At 39.3% G+C, this 7,500-nt stretch overlaps 1 protein-coding gene across 4 annotated transcripts in view; it reads left to right on the forward strand.

The window, feature by feature from the left end:
• The window catches only part of LOC122251754 (uncharacterized), a 102,713-nt gene that overhangs the window by 50,284 nt on the left and 44,929 nt on the right, over positions 1 to 7,500 (forward strand). The window lies entirely within an intron of this gene.

Consider the following 7,500-nt stretch of genomic DNA (forward strand, 5'->3'; position numbering starts at 1 on the left):
AGAGATAAGGGAAACGGGAGGGGAGAGAAGAAATGGGAGGGGGAGGAGGAAACGGGGGAAGCAGATGAGAGGGGGGAGGGGAGAGAGAAGAGAGGGAGAGAGAGAGAGGAGAGGGAAAGAGAGAGAAGAGAGGGAGAGAGAGAAGAAAGGGAGAGAGAGAGAGAGAAGAGAAGAGAAGAGAAGAGAAGAGAAGAGAAGAGAGAAAGAGAGATGGGAGAAAGACAGAGAAAATAGGAATATATAGAAAGAGTGAGAGAGATACAGAGACAGAAACAGACAGAGACACACACGCGGTGTAAGTCTCCGGAATGACGAGAAAAAACACAACACCCTCAGAGACACCCAGACTCAAAGCAACTCCACAGACCCGAAGAGGCACAATACCACTCCTCGGAACAATTAACCTCCGAGGAATTACCCAAATGGAACAACCCAGTGCGAATGACCGTTCTCAGGGGAGTTTATAACTGGTCCCAACAATCCAAGTGGAAGGGCAGGTCTTCCTTCTTCTCTTCCCCCACTCCCCCACTCCTCCTCCCCCTCACCCTCACCCCAACCCCCTGCCCGAGCGCCGCCATTGTGGTTGTCTCGAATACACAAAAGATTTCCTCAAAGGAACCCGAGTCTTCTGGTGACCATACTCGGCTTAATGAATGGGGGGTCGTCGCCTAATTACCTGTTCTCGATATATTGTATTTTACGGTGGCTCGCAATTATACTTTTGATTTTTGGAAACATGATGAAATAAAGGGTGGGAGGGAGGGAGGAAGGGAGGGAGGGAGAGGGAGGGAGGGAGGGAGAGGGAGGGAGGGAAAAGGAGGGAGAGTGGGAGGGAAGGAGGGAGAGTGGGAGGGAAGGAGGGAGAGTGGGAGGGAAGAAGGGAGGGAGGGAGAGAGAGGGAGGTAGAGGAAGGGAGGGAGGGAGAGAGGGAGTCAGAGGAAGGGAGGGAGAGAGAGAGAGAGAATTCTTTCGTAGGCGTGGGGAGATATGGGCGTGTGTGGGCGGTGGGCACGGTTAAATAAATGGGCGACCACTATATTTAACATACTCGAGGTCGATCATTACGAGTATGGCGGGAAGTGATTTAGCGACGTGAATCTGGATAGCTGAAAGTGTGCTTCGTCCTTGGCCGAGTGGCAGCCTTTGCCTGGGCGGAGGTGAGCCAAAGGGTGACAGTGTGTGACTCCGCGCTCGGGAGGCGCGAGGAAGCGGGTTCGCTCGGCGGAGCAATGGGGGATTCGGATGATGCAATGGGTTTTCGGCGTTTGTTCATCGATAAAGTACTTAGTTTCAGCACCTAAATCAACTTATATGTATGTGCGCGCGCGCACACGCACATACACAGACACACAAACACACACACACACACATAGACATGCACATTTATATATATATATATATATATATATATATATATATATATATATATATATATATATATATATATATATATATGTATATATATGTATATATATTTGTATATATAAATGTGTGTGTGTGTGTCCGATATATATATATATATATATATTATATATATATATATATATATATATATATATATATATTTATCTATTTATATATACATATAAATATGTGTCATATAAATATATATATATATATATATATATATATATATATATATATATATATATATATATATGTATATACACACACATACACACACATATAATATATATATATATATATATTATATATATATATATATATATATATATATATATATATATATATTATATTATGTTATTATATATATATATATATATATATATATATATATATATATATATATATATATATATATATATATATATATATATATATATATTATATATATATATATATATATATATATATATATATATATATATATATATATATATATTTATATATATATATATATATATGATACATACTCACATGCATCACGTTTTCCATGCCCCTTTCATATATGCGCATAGAAACCCCTATCTGAATAGAAGTCAGGCCGGAGACAAAGCGTCCTGCAGTCAGGACCGTGTCTGCAACGCCGGCCCTTGCCAGCTGCCCTGTCCCGCACACTCGCCTTGGCGCCCCTTCCGTCGAGGCGCTGTAACACAACACGGCTGTCCTGCAAGGTGCAACGCGGCAGATGCAAGACAACGACAGCCGACCTTGGCAACTTTCTCCTGTGAACATGCAGGCGTCGATGGCTGTTTCGGAAGGGAGGACTAACTTCTATCTTTCTTTGTGTACTGGGAATATATTTAGTGTTGTCGATTTTTTAAAAATATACTTGTAATGATAAGCAAAAAAAGGATGTGATGGAACGATGGAAATGAGTGTTTGCAGTATACGAAGAAGATAGTATCGATATCATTTTTATATTGTAAATATGATTATTAGAATGTTGATAGGAGGATGATAATGAAGTTCAGATTAAGATCATTTTAATGGAAATGTGGAATGTTGTGGTGTGGTACGAGATAATGCTAATGGAATAGTTGAATAACATTATCATTATTATGAATAATTAGAGTCATTAATTCATAAAGACTGAGTTATTCACTAGAGAGAGACATGAGCGAAAATAATTCCCCAAGGCAAGATTAGCTAATCAACCTTGCCTTGTGGAGTCATTCATTTTCATCCATACCTTTGTTAGTAATTGTTGCAAGGAGATAAATTACGGCTGTGTTAACTCCTAATGCAATAACAAAATAACATTATTTACACATGAAACTCAAGGTTCAGTTTTATAACGGATACATTCGTTGTTATGAAGTTTCATAGGTACACATTATATATATATGCATACATATACTATGTGATTATGAATGTATAAACGCTCACGGATGCATTCATATAAATGTAATAACGTGACAATTTCAGTAACTGTAAAATAATGATAGGAATACATAAGGATAATGAAGATGTAATATCAGTCGCAAAGAAAAGAGGTATAATTCTCTCACGCTAGCATGGAGTGGAATAACGTATTTTTCTTATGTTGTCATTCGTACAAATTGTTTTGGAGTACAAATTGCATACGCATTTAGTGTGGAAACCGGGAAGCTGTTTACGAACGTTTTATAAAACACTTTTATCAAAGGATGTGCATGACAGAAGTGTTAAGTTGGCGAAGTGATAGTAGTAGTATAGTATTTTTGATACGTTAGCAGCCAAGATAGGCATGGTCGAGATCATGCTGATTGTTATGATTATAAGCGTTATTGTTCAACGGAAAGAATAAAGTGTTATAATAGTAATGAAAACAGTGTGCGCGTTCATAAATAAAAATTCGGAGCTTCAAAAGTTGATGGCAGACACTTGGCTATTAAGATAGATCGAAGGCCAAAGGATGGGTGGTTGGCAGAGGAGACGGGAGGGGAGGGGAGGGGAGGGGAGGGTGGTAGATGAGAGAGGAGGGAAGGGGGGCAAAGGGGAGGAGAGGAGAGAGAAGGGTGGCAAAGAGAAGGGGAAGGGAAGGGAAGGTGAGGGTGGCAGAGGGGAGAGGAGGGGAGGATAGCAGAAGGGAGGAAAAGGGAAGGGGAGGGTCGCAGAGGAGAGGGAAAAGAGGCAAAGGGGAGGGAAGAATGGCAGAGGATAGGGGAGGAGAAGGCAGAGTCGTCTTGTCTCGTGGGAACTCGTCATCACTCGCCCGCGATGACTCCTCTCACCAAAAGGATTACCCAATCAAAGCCATTCACACGAATCCATGGGTGAATCTCTTTCTTCCTTCGTGTATTTCGTTCTTCTTCTTATTCTTATTCTTTTTAATTTTCTTCATCTTTATCATGATCATCATCGTCACCGCTATTATCATCATCATCATAATCATCACATTATCATCATCGTCATCATCATTTTTCTTTATCTTCATCTCATCTTCACCCTCATCATCTTCCTCATCTTCTTCACCCTCATCATCTTCCTCATCTTCTTCACTATCATCATCTTCCTCATCTTCTTCACCATCATCCCATTCTTCACTATCATCATCTTCCTCATCTTCACCACACTCATCCCCCTTCTCACTTCTTCACCATCATCCTATTCTTCACTATCATCATCTTCACCACACTCATCCCCCTCCTCATCTTCTTCACCATCATCCTATTCTTCACTATCATCATCTTCACCACACTCATCCCCCTCCCCCTCCTCATCTTCTTCACCATCATCCTATTCTTCACTATCATCATCTTCACCACACTCATCCCCCTCCCCCTCCTCATCTTCTTCACCATCATCCTATTCTTCACTGTCATCATCTTCCTCATCTTCACCAAACTCACCCCCCTCCTCATCTTCCTCCGCGGGAAATTCGTAGTTATTTACGAGAAGTTGAAGAGAGTCGTGAATAACACGTCCGACTGTGGTTCGCTTTCTTCATTCACAATTTATTCACGGAATTCAGGTGTTCGTGTTTGAATGTGACTTTCGAGTACTTGTAGATATTGTGTTTATAATTAAGAATAGAATTTTCTTTTTTTTTCTCTTTTTTTTGTGATTAATTTAGGATCAGCTGATGTTGATGGAGTTGATGGATTTGATGGGGGTGATTGAGTTGTTTGTAACCAGGTGTAGAATCGAGGTTGGAGAAAGATGTTGTGGTGATATTGTGCGGAGAAGGTAGAAAGATAATTTTTATTTTCATTTTCTTTTTTTTTTCTTTTTTTTTTTGAATGTCACTTATTCATCCATTTCCATATACATTGGTGTGCGACTTCTTCAAAAGGTGTTGGGATTTGATTTGAACACCTATGCAAATGAAAAGAAAAAAAATATATAGAAATTCCCTTTTTTGCGAGACGTTTTTCCTGCCTTGCGGATGTAGCTATGCAAGCGGCGCCGTCCTTCTGAATGATCAGGCTCTCTGTCACAGCAAAGGTCTCTGTCACTGTCACGGCGAAGAAGATTGATGTCACTGCCCTGGCAACAGCGATCCATCCACTCGAGTACGGCGAAGTCATTGGAAAGTCCGTTGCCGAGCGAAAAGACGACATGAAAATAAAACGCCACGAAGGAAATCACCAAAACATGAGGAAGAAAAGACGTTATGATATATGCATTTTTGCCCCCCCCCCCCTCTCTCTTTCTTCATTTCTTTACATTCAAAAAAAAAAAAAAGTCTACCGAAAACAGTCAGTACACCTATAAGAAAGTCGACGTCTCTATCCATCACGATTTTCCAGACGACATGCAAAGCTCTCGAGAGGGTCGTGTGCGCTGGTCGGACGCGCCTAAATTCACATTTGTATTCTGCTTGCGGCTGTTACGGTCCGCCGCCCCGCCCCGCCCCGCCTGCCCGCACCCCTCGCCAAGACAAACAGAGCTGGAGGTAAATAGACGCGGATTTGGGCAGTTAATTTTCACCTGAGAGATCATTATGGTTGTGTTCTTGAAGGATTGGTGTTTAAGTGGATTGGCTCTCGCGGAGGATGTGTGGATGTAGTGGGATTGGTGGTTTACTTGGCGGGGAAACGGGTGAGCATACTTGCACGTACGGTATGCCATGCATTAAACACACATACGCACACGCACATGCACACGCACACACACACGCTCACTCACACATACACATATATATGTGTGTGTGTGTGTGTGTGTGTGTGTGCATATATATATATATATATATATATATATATATATATATATATATATATATATATAATATATATATATATATATATTATATGTATATATATATGTATTTATATATATATATATTATATATTATATATATATATATATATATATATATATATATATATATATATATATATATATATATTATATATATATATATATTATTATATATTATATATATATATATATATATATATATATATGTGTATATATATGTGTGTATATATGTATATGTGTGTGTGTGTGTGTGTGTGTATGTATATGTGTGTGTGTGTGTGTGTGTTGTGTGTTGTGTGTGTGTGTGTGTGTTGCGTGTGTGTGTGTTGTGTGTTGTGTGTGTGTGTGTGTGTTGGGTGTGTGTGTGTGTGTGTGTGTCTGTGCGTGTGTGTGTGTGTGTGTGTGTGTGTGTGTGTGTATGTGTGTGCGTGCGTGCGTGCGTGCTTGTGTGTGCGTGTTTGTGTGTGTGTATGTATATATATATATATATATATATATATATATAGTTATATATAGTTATATAGTTATATAGTTATATATCGTTGCATATGCATATATAGATATATATGTACATACACATACATATACAGATACACGTACACCTACATATACACATACACATACACATACACATACCCTTACGCATACAATTACACATACATTCACATATAGATACTTACAAGCGTACATACATATATATCTATAGTTATATGTATGTTTGTATGCGTGTGTGATGCAGAAACAAATAAGGTGAAATATACGATCAGTTACGAAAAAGTTCGATCAGAGGAACAAAAAATCAAATGTTATAGGGAAAACACCCTGCCATTTGATATGACTACCATCAAATCACAAGCCCTAGTGATAGATATAAATCGAACTGCCATTAAATCACTCAGAATAACTTTCTTCTAGACACCGCACTGATCTACGGAAATTAACAGCAATGACAAAGCTTCACTGAGCGTCCTACTTTCCAAAATTTTGGCGCACAAAACAATGGTGTTGCGCGCGCTCTCTGTTTTTAAGGATTTTCCCTTCTCAGTTTAGGATATTACGGAGTTTTGTGTTACTCTAGAATTAATTAATGACGTATGGAGTGTGGATTAACATGATGCGGCTCTCTGTATTTTGAAGGAAATAGGGGTTAAAATGATATCGGAAATGGGAAATTGGTAACTCTGAAAGACGGAAGGAAGCGACCGTGTTCGAAGACGGGTATTTTGATAAATCGTTTTATTTTTATGAACACATTATACCTATAATTATCGCTGTTTTCACCAAGGCGGATACTATTGTCTAGGGAACCACTTAATGCAATAACGTGATACAAGGTGAAAGGTCTGTAGTGCTTAGTGCGATCTCTATATGACAATCAAACGCCAGGATACAACAGCGGAAGTTGCACGTTTTGTCATATAGAGCGAAATGATGTCAGTCCCATTGCTATAGCGTAAGCATACTTTCTAACAGTTAAACTGTAAAACCGAGTAATTAGATAAATGCCGTAAAACCGATCATTTTAAAATCAAATTCAGCTTAGCGTATGTCATCACACAGCGTGCAATCCAAATTTCGCTGTTTATCAGATCGGGGTGAATTTCAAAAGGCGACTGTAACATGTCAATTAGAGGTTATTAACACTCCTCATATTGCAGAGAGAGCGTGCATGCTTATTGGTCCCTGGCGTTTAGAGTTCACAATCTGTGTCCCACGTGATGTAGTACATCGAGCGTATTACTTTATCACCCTTATTGCCTCTTGCAATATTGCATCTCACTCATAACCATATTGGCTAACGCGCACTCCAGTCACGCAGGCACACAAGCAAGCGACGTAGCCACAACTTTGCAT

Source organism: Penaeus japonicus, unplaced genomic scaffold (genome assembly GCF_977035675.1).
Source record: "Penaeus japonicus unplaced genomic scaffold, GWHDUDI00000001_assembly GWHDUDI00000020, whole genome shotgun sequence".
Lineage (NCBI taxonomy): Eukaryota > Metazoa > Arthropoda > Malacostraca > Decapoda > Penaeidae > Penaeus > Penaeus japonicus.